Source organism: Ambystoma mexicanum, chromosome 8, assembly GCF_040938575.1.
Source record: "Ambystoma mexicanum isolate Mex_15411 chromosome 8, UKY_AmexF1_1, whole genome shotgun sequence".
NCBI lineage: Eukaryota > Metazoa > Chordata > Amphibia > Caudata > Ambystomatidae > Ambystoma > Ambystoma mexicanum.
In genome coordinates, this window is record NC_090929.1 from 615,310,396 (window position 1) to 615,322,954 (window position 12,559).

The following is a 12,559-nucleotide window of genomic DNA, read 5'->3' on the forward strand; positions in this document are numbered from 1 at the left end:
AGGAACTGCTGTGCTGATGGATCATCATTGGGCCTGTGAAACCAAGGCTTATATGTAACTGTCCAAGAACTGGAGAGGAATATGTTCCATAATGGTGATACATGTTCCTGTGTTGGTGATCCCTCAAAGTGATCCCCACATCACAGAATTTCCAAAAATGGATGCACATCAGAGGAAGAAGAGGCCGCTTAACCTCATTTTCCGGAAAAGAGAAAATTACTTTTCACAAAATCCATAGAAGCTTATCATGACATTCCAGATGAGCACACATTGTTCAGTAGGACGGCAGTGATATTTACAGCCATATTAATGCCAGGAATTCAGGCTGCAGCAAATGCCAAGTTGTTACAAATCACAGGGTGGGAGCTGCTACAAACAACTAACACAACAATAAAAGGATTTAATGTGATTAGAGAAGAATTGAGGGTCATCAGATGCATGACTCTCCAGAACAGGTATTTCTTGGACATAATTACATCAATGGAAGGTGGTGTGTGTGCCTCAATCGGGCCTTCTTGCTGCACATACAAACCTGCTCATGATGGAGAAAATGGAACCCTGACAACAATAACTATGCTGTCGACCCTGCATATGAAAATGGTGGAAGAAGTATATGAGACCAAAGATGGTTTTCGTGGGTTCCAACCTGGATGGCAAATGGCTTCATGCTAATGGGAGCAATACTAGTGCTGGTGTTGCTAGGATTCTGCCTTATACGAATAACTATAAGACAATGCGTAGAAGACGGCAAAGAAACCTGTTGGGATGAATATGATTGATGTAAATACTGTGGCTGATGGGCATAAACTGACTGAAAACACTAACCGTGAGCAGCTGAAGGGAAGTATCTTACCACTCCCAGGAATTAAGTTTTACTATCCCAAGGATCATACGAATTATGTGGGACATTGGGTGTTCTGTCAACCGACTGGGCAGTGTTGCCATATGACATGGAGTGTGGATGAACATATAAAGAAAGTAGGTGACCTGAGTAGGGTACCAAAGATGTGGATTCTGAAGAAGCCACAGTGTGAAGAGAAGGTGAAGAAAATTGAGGAGGTGGTCGATGACTCGACCAGAGGGTGTAATGTAGAGAGGTAGATGTACTTGTCATCTATATAGACAGCCTTCTCACCTCTGTCATACTGGAAGAACAGTGAGACAGCATTGTGCATGACACCTGGTATCGTCCCAATAACAGATCAATGATATGAGAGGTTTTATGGGCTCAGATAACCGTATCGAATGCACCCTCGAACTGAGCCAGTAGACATGAGATTGCAGACACCCTTGGATATAGAAGAACTATAAGCAGAGTCTGACAGAAGAGAAGTGACGTCACACAAAGAGAAAAGATATATAGACACACTGAATCTAACTAATGAATGTTCAATGTATGAAGATGTAACTGAAGTAACTAAATAAATATACATGCAAAGATGAAGAAAACCATATACACGTATAAGATAAGTGACAAGAGGGGTTGTAGATGTATACAGGCAGAAACGCAAGGTAGATAAAACAACGTAGAAGCTTGCTTGGGTAGGAAATATAACACGAGTAGAACAGCCATGTTCAGAAGATGGATGTAAGCATCATATAATAGTAAACGAGAAGACCAAGGCTGCAGAACTGACTGGTGCTGAAAAACAGATTTGGGCAAAGAACAAAGGGTATTTGCTTGGTTTATGATCAAGGATTCCACATCAAGAAGCAACTGCAAGGAAAGAAAGGAGTCGAGGGGGATAAGCTATGACCATAAGACATATTTCTCTCAGATTAAGTAAATGAATGAATGATTGCAAGTGCCAAGTATTGAATAATCAAAGACGCAGAAAACATATTCAAGACAAAGCAACCAATTCTCCAGAGGCCAGAATAAGTAATAACACACAATATAATTGAATCAAATAGTACTAAATATTAGGACAGAATGGACAAAATCAGGGTCTCCTCAGACGTGGTGTAAGACCAGGAAACAAGGCCTATTCATAAAACTCCAGACAAAGATACCAATGTACCTTCACTCCCTATAAAGTTCAGAAGAAGTGAACGGCCAGCAAGGTCAACTACAAAGGAGAAGCCTTGGTTTAGGTCTTAACTGATTAGAGATGGTAGGCTAATTAGCTAAGAAAGGCAAATGTCTTACATTCCCCTGCACCTGGTTTCTGTGCTTACATGCTGATAACGAGCCGAATGTCCAAGGTTGGAAGAGAGTGCCAACCAATCATGAGGGCTTAAGTGATGATTAATGATATATTGTTGCAGATGCCTATCCGCTACTGGTATTATGTTATTATCTGTATTCTACATAGTTAGCGGGTGTTTAAGGCATGTCTACCAGAGAAGGCGCAGCCAATGATGATGCTAACACTTATACAAGCTATAGGTATATATGTTCCCTTAACCAAACCCTCCACCCGATAGGTTTTACTGTTTGCCATGTATAATGACATCATAGCTGATGTACATTGAGATATAAAGCTGTTTGTATAAGAGAGTGTGTGAGCTACAAGCTGTTGTTGGACAGGTTTTCCTACTTTATTGATCTGATAATAAAGTAGTATTTTGTCATATTCTTTGAGTCTGTCCAGTTATTTGGGCCTGATATAATGTATTGGGTAATTCCATTTGGCAATTGGAATGCTCCAGGTGCTACTGCACAGAGGAATGGGGGAAATGGTAGACTGGATGAGAAAGAGTTAGGAATGCCCGAGAGGGAGATATGATAGGGAAGTTGTGTGATGAATCAACTTCAGTGGCACCAGTGGTCCAGGGATGAATATTGGTTCCTAAACCATCAATCAGCACCACACCTCTAGTACACCAGAAGCAATATGAACAGATTCGAGCACTGGTCAATTATAAACCTCCTTGTCCAATTTTGGTAATGTGTATGGAACGGCAGTCTTATCTCTGCAAGATTGTGGATCGTTGGTTAGTTGCAACACAGCGAAAATACAATTATTACCCAATTATAAAAGGGACTGTCCAGTCAAGGTTGTATAAAAATATCTATTTTATTATTATTACAACAGACAGTTCTAGCAAACTACAAAATACAACCCACCCTTTAAAGGAACACAGAGGACAGACAGTTTCAAGAAGGAAAGAGGATGCACTCTGGATACTGACGGTAGGGTAGTCGGTAAAGTAATTAATTCCAATGGTTAACGATACTTGGTTTCAGCACAAAGGGAGCAATGGGTCGTAAAATGGCATGAGGGGCCTTCGGATAAGGACCATGGGTTCAGAAGGACAATGTACCTTGTACTTGTAGAAGTGCTTGGTGCTTGACAGCGTTGAGTCCGTTTCAGGGTGCTTTGCAGCTTCTGGAATAGAGTTCAAGAAGGGAGACAGCTGCTGGTATCAGACGGCAAGCAGTTCGGCAAGCGAGGCTGGATGGACGGTTTCAGGCAGGCCTACACGGCAGCTCAGGGTCAGGAATCATCTCAGTGCTAGTTGGCGAGTCTGAAATGCTGCTCGAGGTGTCTCGGATGGCTTTAGTGACTGCAGCGTGACAACAGTCAGTGGTGCGGATGGACGTGGTTCAAGGGCTCGACTGCCTCAAAAATATCCTTTAAAGATGGCTTGTCGTGCCACTCCTCCTAACTTCTTTTTGGGCTCATGTTGTCCTTTAAGGTGGACAGCCCAAAGCTGAGGAGAGTGTTTGCAGGAGAGTGTTTGTCCTTTGTTCAGAGACTCTCTGGCACTTCCCACCTAGGAGGCTTGCTGGCAGAACGTAACAGTACATGCTTTGTGCTGCCTGCGTACTGGTTCTGGAGCTGCTCGATGGGACCTCTGAGTTCGGTATCTCCCTCTGTTCCCTGGGAGATGTTTAGGGGAGGGATCTAGCTTCCCTCTTGGAAATCCTGGCCTTCCTTCACTGGCGGAAGCTGTAAGGCAGACTGTACCTTCAGCCAGGGTTCAAATGAGTCCTTCATCGTACTCCATTCAAAGTCGTCGGATGATCTGCTGAGAGAGGGGCTTCACCCTCTTTTGAAGCCAAATGGGCCCCAGTGATTGGTGTAGGCTAAGCCTATCTTAATGAACCAATCCTGGGTACCCACCAACAATCTTCTGTTACACGTGAGGTCATAACCAGAATGATTTGCAACAGGAAAGGTAAAGGGGTGACAACATGTACTACTAAGTTACACCCATCTTCCTGTCTATTGTGGATCGAAGTGTCTCTCTGGTTAATTGAGATCTCTGTGGTTCCAGATTAAAAGCGGCAGGTCTCCCTTGAAGCAGCGGTCGGACCAGACTTATGGTCTTCGCCAAACCACATACTCGTACCTTCCTGAATGGGGTCCCCCTGTGGAGATGACCACTGTAAACAGTTGTGCCAGATATGACTTTTCACTGCCCTTGAAACTAAGAGGCGGGAGCTGACTTCAAGTTGACACAGATGCATATCAAAATGGGTGTTAGGTATCCTGTCCTTTGTCAGTCCTGCGACCAGGCCTCCCGCAGGCCTGCTTCAATTAACTTCTCATCAGTATGCGCTGCCACCAGCAGGCAGATAAATGATATGGCGGATCCCTGGAGCCTTTGTCAGTTAATGAGGCTTGCCATTGCAGGAGGAATGCTTTGCCTTCCCCCTTCTTGAGATGCTTTGATGTACCCGTGGCTGTCACATTCCAGCTTAACAGGAGGACTGCACCTGTAGACTGTGTACACCCAGAATACATGTGACTATGTGCTTGTTGTGTGGCGATCATAGGAAAATATGTGCGGAATAGCTCCACATATTTTCCGGAGGTTGAGCTCCCATCATTCAATTTCATTACAAAATTTCAAAAAAGCCCAGGCAAGTGCACACTCCCCGTGCGGATGGTCGAATTCCTCACAAGGTGTAATTGGGTAATGCAGAAGACAAGGGCAATTCTGGAGAGAGGGAAGGAGAAAATCAGAAAAGCAAAATGAGCGAGTTAGAAATGAAAGAAATGGCATTACAGAACATTGATAAGGCAGGGGCGGGGAACGCAGGAGAGAGGGAAGCATTTGTGTGAGGCTGAGGCAAACAAGACGCAGGGAGTGTCACTGTTAAGGAGGACTACAAGTGTGTCTGGCAAATCCAAGAGACCGAGATAAACAGTCTGTGGGGAGATGGAGGAATATAGGAAAGTGGAGAGAAGTCATGAGGGTGGTATGGTGGTAAGCAGAATAGAGGAATGCAGAGGGAAGGAGATGTGGGACGGGGCAAATAGAAAGGAGACCGCAGATATGAAAGGATTTCTGGAGAGGAGGAATAATGGAGAGGAGGAACATAGGATAGATAGTAGAATGATATAATGGAGTGGCAGGTGAGCAAGCGAGAGTGGAGTGCAGGAGGAGCAAAGGGAAATATCTCCACTCATTTTTTCTACCTTTATGGTGCAGGCCACTTTTAATTGATTTGGCCGGCGGCACCCACATCTTGAGTCAATCAACCATAAACTACACAATACTAGTTCTAAGTATTTGAAGGCAGCCATGTGCCGGTTATAGTTACCTCGCCCCATGCAAAAGATTGTCAACCCCTGAAGAAAGTCCTGCCATTAAATATATGGGGTTGAAACATGTAGGGCTTCTACAGAGTTTACTCATCCAATACTTTGGAATTCACACATATTCATTGCACCTAAAAGTACATTGCAAGGAGTTCCAACAATATACAATTGGTTATTGTAATGAATGGTGCTATTTGATATTTGTTTAGTGATGCACATCAATAAGTTCGTACTTGCATTATATGCTTACACATTATTGTATATAGGTTGCACGCACGTTCTAATGTGTATATAAAATGTTAGTCACACTTTTTGTGTACTTTTATTATTTTTCAAATACATTGTATTTGTACCCTCATACTTATTATACCTAAACAAAAGAAACTTTCAGTGTTTTAGGGTTTATTTGTTTTCCCCTGACACCGGAGGAAATGGAAACGGCACTGTGTGTGATTTGGAATTGCCCAGAGGCGTTGCTAGGGGGGGCTGAAGGGGCTATAGCCCTGGGTCTTTTGCTTGTAGCCTCGGATAGAAGCTCAGGGGCTACAAACAAAAGGCTAGCTAGTCCCGATCCGGACCGTCCAGACATTAGGGTAGCCCCGGGCCTTTTCCAAACCTAGCAACACCCCTGTGGTTGCCTACTGTTACAATAGCAAAGGTAAGGTGGGACACGGGACCACTGTGCAAGGGGGAGGCAGGGTGGAAAGAGGAGTGCCAATGACATAGAATGCTGCACTGGAGGAGGAATCAAATCGAGAAATCAAAGGGGGAGGGACGAATGGAATAAAACAGATACAAAAGTGTCCAGGCTGTACAGCGGCTCGAGCTTTAACTTGGCGAGGGGGAGATTGTGATGAAGAGTTACAAGGGAGTGAGGCAAGCACGTGGTGAGATCCGGATGGCATCAGTCAGGAGGGCTCACTCCCCACAGCCCCCCACATACCGCCACCCGAGTGCCCTTCTGTCTGAAGGCCTGAGAGTAAATAATGCATGGCATGTCAGGGGAGGAAGCCGGCCTCCAAGCGCTCCATTATGGATGAGGACGGGCATCTCCCGTGCTGACAATCTGCTAAGAGAGATGATTAGCTGGTGAAAAATTAATCACAGCCCTTCGAGCGAGCGCCGCCTCGGACCCCGCGGAGCCGCGAGCACCGCCCGCCCATTCCAAGAGGCCTTTGAAGAGGCTTTAGTCAAAGTTTGAGGACACAATTAGATCCAATTAGGATCAGGGTGGGGAGGAGGAGGTGGGGCGGGAGGGGCTAGCACGAATGAAGATGCCCTTCAAAAGGCCCATCCATACCTGCAACCACATGGGAGGAGAGGACGAGTGACGAAAGAACCGTCTCATCATATGTAGGGGAGAGGAAGGTGACCTTGTCGTCCCTGTCCCTCAGTGACAGATGACTCACAAAGGGACGTGAGAGCCGGAGAACAGCCGGGGTAAAGCTCGAGATACTTGTCAACCTGCCCCATTCCATTCTGCAGGTGTTTGCCCATGCCTGTGTTTCTTTTTTGTATTATAGGCCTTGTAGTTGAGGATTTAGAAGGGGACATCCAGGAATACAAGTCCCACAATTTACAGGAAAAAACGACTTGACAAATACTTCCCAAATTGACCAGCAAATGTTGGCCTGTGTGCACCGCGCAGGGTAAAGCATGTGAAACTTTGAACCTAGCAATCTATCCCTACCATTACTTTTTATGAATCTGTTAAATCAAGCATGCAACTGAAAGGGCCCTTTCCACACTCTGGGCGAGATTCTTAAATATTTTTCCTGCAAATTATCAGATGCACTCGCGCACCTCATCATCTGCGCCAGAAAAGGTGCACCCACATCCACAAAGTGCACACTCTGATGCACACCACATTGAGGTGACCAATTTCACTCTCTTTGCACATTTGCGCAAATATGGGTGCCGTTATGCACATTTAGTGCACACCTCAAATCCACAAATTGGGTGAGCTTTGAAATGCGCGACCATCAAGGACCAGGGGAAGGTGGAATGCATGAGAGGTTCATTTCTGAAGCATTGGTGCATTTTCTTTGAAGTGAGAGAGCGGCGATTTAAACCACACGATGTTGCTCTTCTGACACTAAGGCATTCAAGGGGGCCTGTCAGTAGATCTTTGTACACCTGTTCGGCCCCCCTGAAATAGTGCTGGCCATCTTTGAAAATAATGTGACCTGCACATGCCTGCAATGAGCACAAATGAAAAAAGTACATCCTCTGCACTTTTATCATTTGTGCTCATTATTGAGGATCTGACCACTGTGTTTTTTTAGGGTATTTATTTTATTTATTTATTTATTTATTTATTGGTCATTTATATAGCACCAATACACTTAAACAAGCATTTCAAAGTGTTCCAAAGCAGGAGGCCGAGTAGGTAAGCAAATCAGAGTGACATTCTTAATAGGCATTTCAACATTCAGAATGGGCAAGTGCTATGTATTTGGAGGTACAACATAGAACAAAGAGGAATACAATACACAATTATTTCAAGGTATGACATAATTATTGTACGTGTCTGATGGTTGTTTCAATAACGCAAGAGCTATACATGAAAAAGGAGAGAGCGGAGGATAGGGTAAGGAGGAACAAAGCAATGGGTCCATCATACATGCCTGGCAGCATTTCTGATGGAGACAAGTGGATGAGACATGTAGGAGAGGAGGAGGGGGGAATACTAAGAGGAATACTAGGCACAACACGGAGGCTGCAGATGTAGAAATTAAAGTAGAGTTGGGGGGCTGCACTACAGCAGACCTGGCCACCTAGATTCAGTGATGTAAAAGGCACAACCATCTAGAATCAAATTAAAATACAATGGCACAATGGGCACAATGCAATACTAGGTTCTGGTGCAAGCAAAGGAGCTAGTAGAATAATTACGCTCATACGTTCAACAGGGTGCGAGGGGGCAGGAGCCAAGTTCGTTTGGGAGCAGGGTGAACCAGCGGGCGCATGGTGAGATGGAGCACAAAGGATGAGGGGGGGGCAGAAAGGGTGCACATGAATTACAAACAGAGGGTGCATGGATGTGAAAACCTCATGATGAAAAGTCACAAAGAGACGGGGTGACCTCAGAGTGTGGCACGCCCACTACTGCCTCAGAGTCAGAGTGGAACAGGCAAAACAGCCAGCGGCCACACAGTGCTGTTACCTTAGACAGAACTAGGGGAGGATGAAGTGCTAGGAGCACAACCGAGTCGCAGGAGGAGAAACAACCCGGGCAAGAAAAAAGGTCCACAGGCCTCCAGGCCCGGACAGGGCCAGACAAGGAGAGATATGGCCCTTAGAAGGAGGCCCTTTGATGGGGCTAGCAATTTATGTTATGTAATGCTAACATAATAGATGTCATATTGCATTATTTTATGTTACTTGATTGTAAGGCCAACATTTCAAACAGATATAGAGAGTGTGAGCCTCACAATCTGACACTTAGATCATGAGGGTGCCAATTGAAACCAGTGGCTGACATTAAAAGAGAAATCAAGATGTGGCAAAGATGTCACAGGGAAAATAAACAGGATGTTTGAGTGAAAATGGAATCGGGGTGTGGGAGTGAAAGAAAAATCAGGGTATGATAGTGAAGGATACCTCACGTTATGGAGTGAAAGCCAAACCAGGATCTGACAATGAAAGAGAAAGCAGGATGTCAGAGGGAACAGAAATCAAGGCCTCAAAGTCAGAGAGTTATTGGAACATGGGAGTGAAATAGAAATCAGGGGTCGTGTGTGAAAGAGAAATCCAGACATGAGCCTGAAAGAGAAACTGAAGCATGGGAGTGAAAGAGAAATCAGGCGACGGGTGTGAACGATAAATCTGGAAATGAGACTGAAAGAGAAACTGAAGCATGGGAGTGAAAGAGAAATCAGGTGTCGGATGTGAAAGAGAAATCAGGACCTGAGCTTGAAAGAGAGATTGGAGAATGGGAGTGAAAGAGAAATCAGGGAATGGGTGTGAAAGTGAAATCAGGACAAGAGCCTGAAAGAGGAATTGGAGCAGGGGAGTGAAAGAAAAATCAGGGGACGGGTGTCAAAGAGAAATCCAGACATGTGCCTGAAAAAGAAACTGGGGCATGGGAGTGAAAGAGAAATCAGGTGACGGGTGTGAAAGAGAAATCAGGACATGAGCCTGAAAGAGAAATTGGAGCATGGGAGTGCAGGAGAAATCAGGGGACATGTGTGAAAGAAAAATCAAGATAAGAGCCTGAAAGAACAATTGGAGCATGAGAGTGAAAGAGAAACCAGGGTCGTGCCTAAAGGAGAAATCAAGACATGAGCCTGAAAGAGAAGGGAGCATGGGAGTGGAAGAGAAATCAGCACATGTGTGTAAAAGAGAAATCAGGATATAAGCCTGAAAGAGAAACTGGAGCATGGGAGCGAAAGAGAAATCAGGCAACGGGTGTGAAAGAGAAATCAGGACATGAGCTTGAAAGAGAAATTGCAGCATGAGAGTGAAAGAGAAATCAGGGGATGGGTGTGAAAGAGAAATCAGGACATGAGCCGGAAAGAGAAATTGGAGCATGGGAGTGAAAGAGAAATCAGGCACCGGGTGTGAAAGAGAAATCATGACATGAGCTTGAAGGAGAAATTGCAGCATGAGAGTGAAAGAGATATCAGGGGATGGGTGTGAAAGAGAAATTAGGACATGAGCCGGAAAGAGACAATGGAACATGGGAGTGAAAGAGAAATTATGGGATGGGTATGAAAGAGAAAACAAGACATGAGCTGAAAGAGAAATTGGAGGGTTGGAGTAAGAGAGAAAATAGTGCCTGAAAGTGAAACGGAAATAAGGGCCTGAAAGTGAAAAACAAATCAGGGTGTGAGAATGAAAGGGAAATCCGATCCTGATGGTGAAAAATAAATTGGGTCTGGCGGGGAAAGAGACATCGGAGCTGACAGTGCGAGAGGAAACAGGTGAGTGAGAATCGACACTGGGGCTGTGTTTCTGAACGTTGAGCTGAAAAGGTTAGGATTTGTTTTCTTCTTGACTGGAACTGGCACCAGGGTGTCTGGGATTTCTTAGAAATGTGAGTTTTGATGGAAAGGTCACCTTTAATGATAAGTCCAGGGGATGTTGCACTACCAGGGATTTAGGGTGTAAATATGTCGAGCTTCATCTGAAAGAGCCATTCCTGGAAATTGCCATGTTGATGATAAAAAACGATTTCATTTTTTGCTGAGTTCTCTTGGCAATGTGCCAATAATGGGCGACGGGGGATGACCTCCCTTTGTAGAGCGTTTCCTGACAGGGAGTGCTCTGCAGGACAATACCGCCATCTGCCGTCCAGTGACAAAGGCACTCCAGGCCCCAATTGAGATGAGAAACTATCCCACATGAGGGCATGCAGGGTCTCGCTCCGGGCATTCAAAAGGTCAAGTTCAAGAACGATAACCCTTGGGGAGATACAGGGTGACCATTTTGACTCTTTCATAGGTTCCTATGAGTCCATAAGTGATAGGACTCATTTAAGAAAGTTGTCAGTCACTTCCTGTTTCTGCACAAGGGACTGATGAAGAGCCATTGCAAGGAACAGGTTCGAAGGACCGGTCAGATATACCGGACCGTTAGAGAAAAATGTGTGTGAGTGCGGTGGTGGGGTGGGGGGGGCTGCAATGAGAGAACCTTGGGCCAGAACTTTAACTGCAAGAGCAACATTTGGGCCGAAACTGTGGAACCGAGGTCTACAAAGAGCAGAACTTAGGCACTGAGAGATACATTGTGCAAACCTTAGTGCACCTTTTGGGCAGAACGCCGCATTAAGGGAGCCACTGTGCCAGATGGTGTCAGTGAGTGCCATGGGGGTAGAACTTGGGTACTTAGATAGTGATATGGGCTAGAACATGGGTACGGGAGTGACAGTGGGCAGACCTGGGCACTGAGATCCAGCTAGGATAGAACCTGGACTCTGAGGCCAACTTTGAGACAGATCTGTGGACTGAGAGCGACATTAGGGAAGGACTGTGATAGAGAGAGCCATATTTGGCAGAACTCAGGCACGGGGAGTAACATTGGGGCTGAACGGTGGCAGTGAGTTCTACATGGGGCTCATTGGGGCAGAACTGGGCACTGGGAGAATCATTGGGCCAGAACTGGGCTTTGAGCGTAACATTGGGGCAGAACCGGCCACTCTGAGGGACATTAGGACAGAACTGAGCGCTGAGACACTTATTGGGACAAACCTGGTCACTGGGACTTAGACGGAGGCAGAGCTGGGCACTGAAAGGCGAAGGCCCTATTCTGAGGAGACCATCATGTCGCGAACAGTGGCTGCACGCGCAGTTACTTGAATTAGCAATGTGGTCAGCAGCAACCAAACTGCACAGCACCACACAGCAGGCTGCACGCCCCTGTGATCATAAACACGTATAAAATTCTATTTATTGAACAAGATTGTGAGCGCCTCCACCCGAATTGTTTAGCCAAGGGACTGCAGCAGAGAGCTGAGCAGTCGCTTATGGATTGCTTTTCAAAAGGAACAAGTGAACGTTGAGTGGATTGTTAATCGCGTAAAGGAGTATAAAGATTCCCGTGGGATTTAGAGTGAGTGCAGTTATTTGCTTTTGCTCGGTGCAGGGGTACGACAGGGGGAGGGGGGGCGATACATGGGAGAGATGATTCCCCTGCAGACTCCCAGCCTCCTTCCCTGGATAGAAGCAGTGTTTTGAGGGTCTTTTTAAAAGCAGGAAAAGTGGTGGCATTTTTGACAAGACGACTCAGTCTCTTTCAAATAATACTCCCAAATTGCCTCGGAATCCCAGTGAGTGCATGTATAATGGACGAACATGCATCCATACGATTGTGAGCATTTAGCCCTTTATCTCTCCCTCCATGTGTCTCACGTCCTGCTTTCCCTCCTTCTTATCTCACGCTTTCTCATGCTGTTCACCCAGCAGACGAAGGCCTGGTGACCCCCGGCCGGGGGCACTGCTCATGATATTCTGCCGAGTATAGTATGGGCTGGTGACTCTGGACCCGAGCACACTACACGTTGAGCAAGGATAGTAATATAACATATGGTAAGAGTGGGAGAAAGTTTCTAAGTCAGTGTGAAG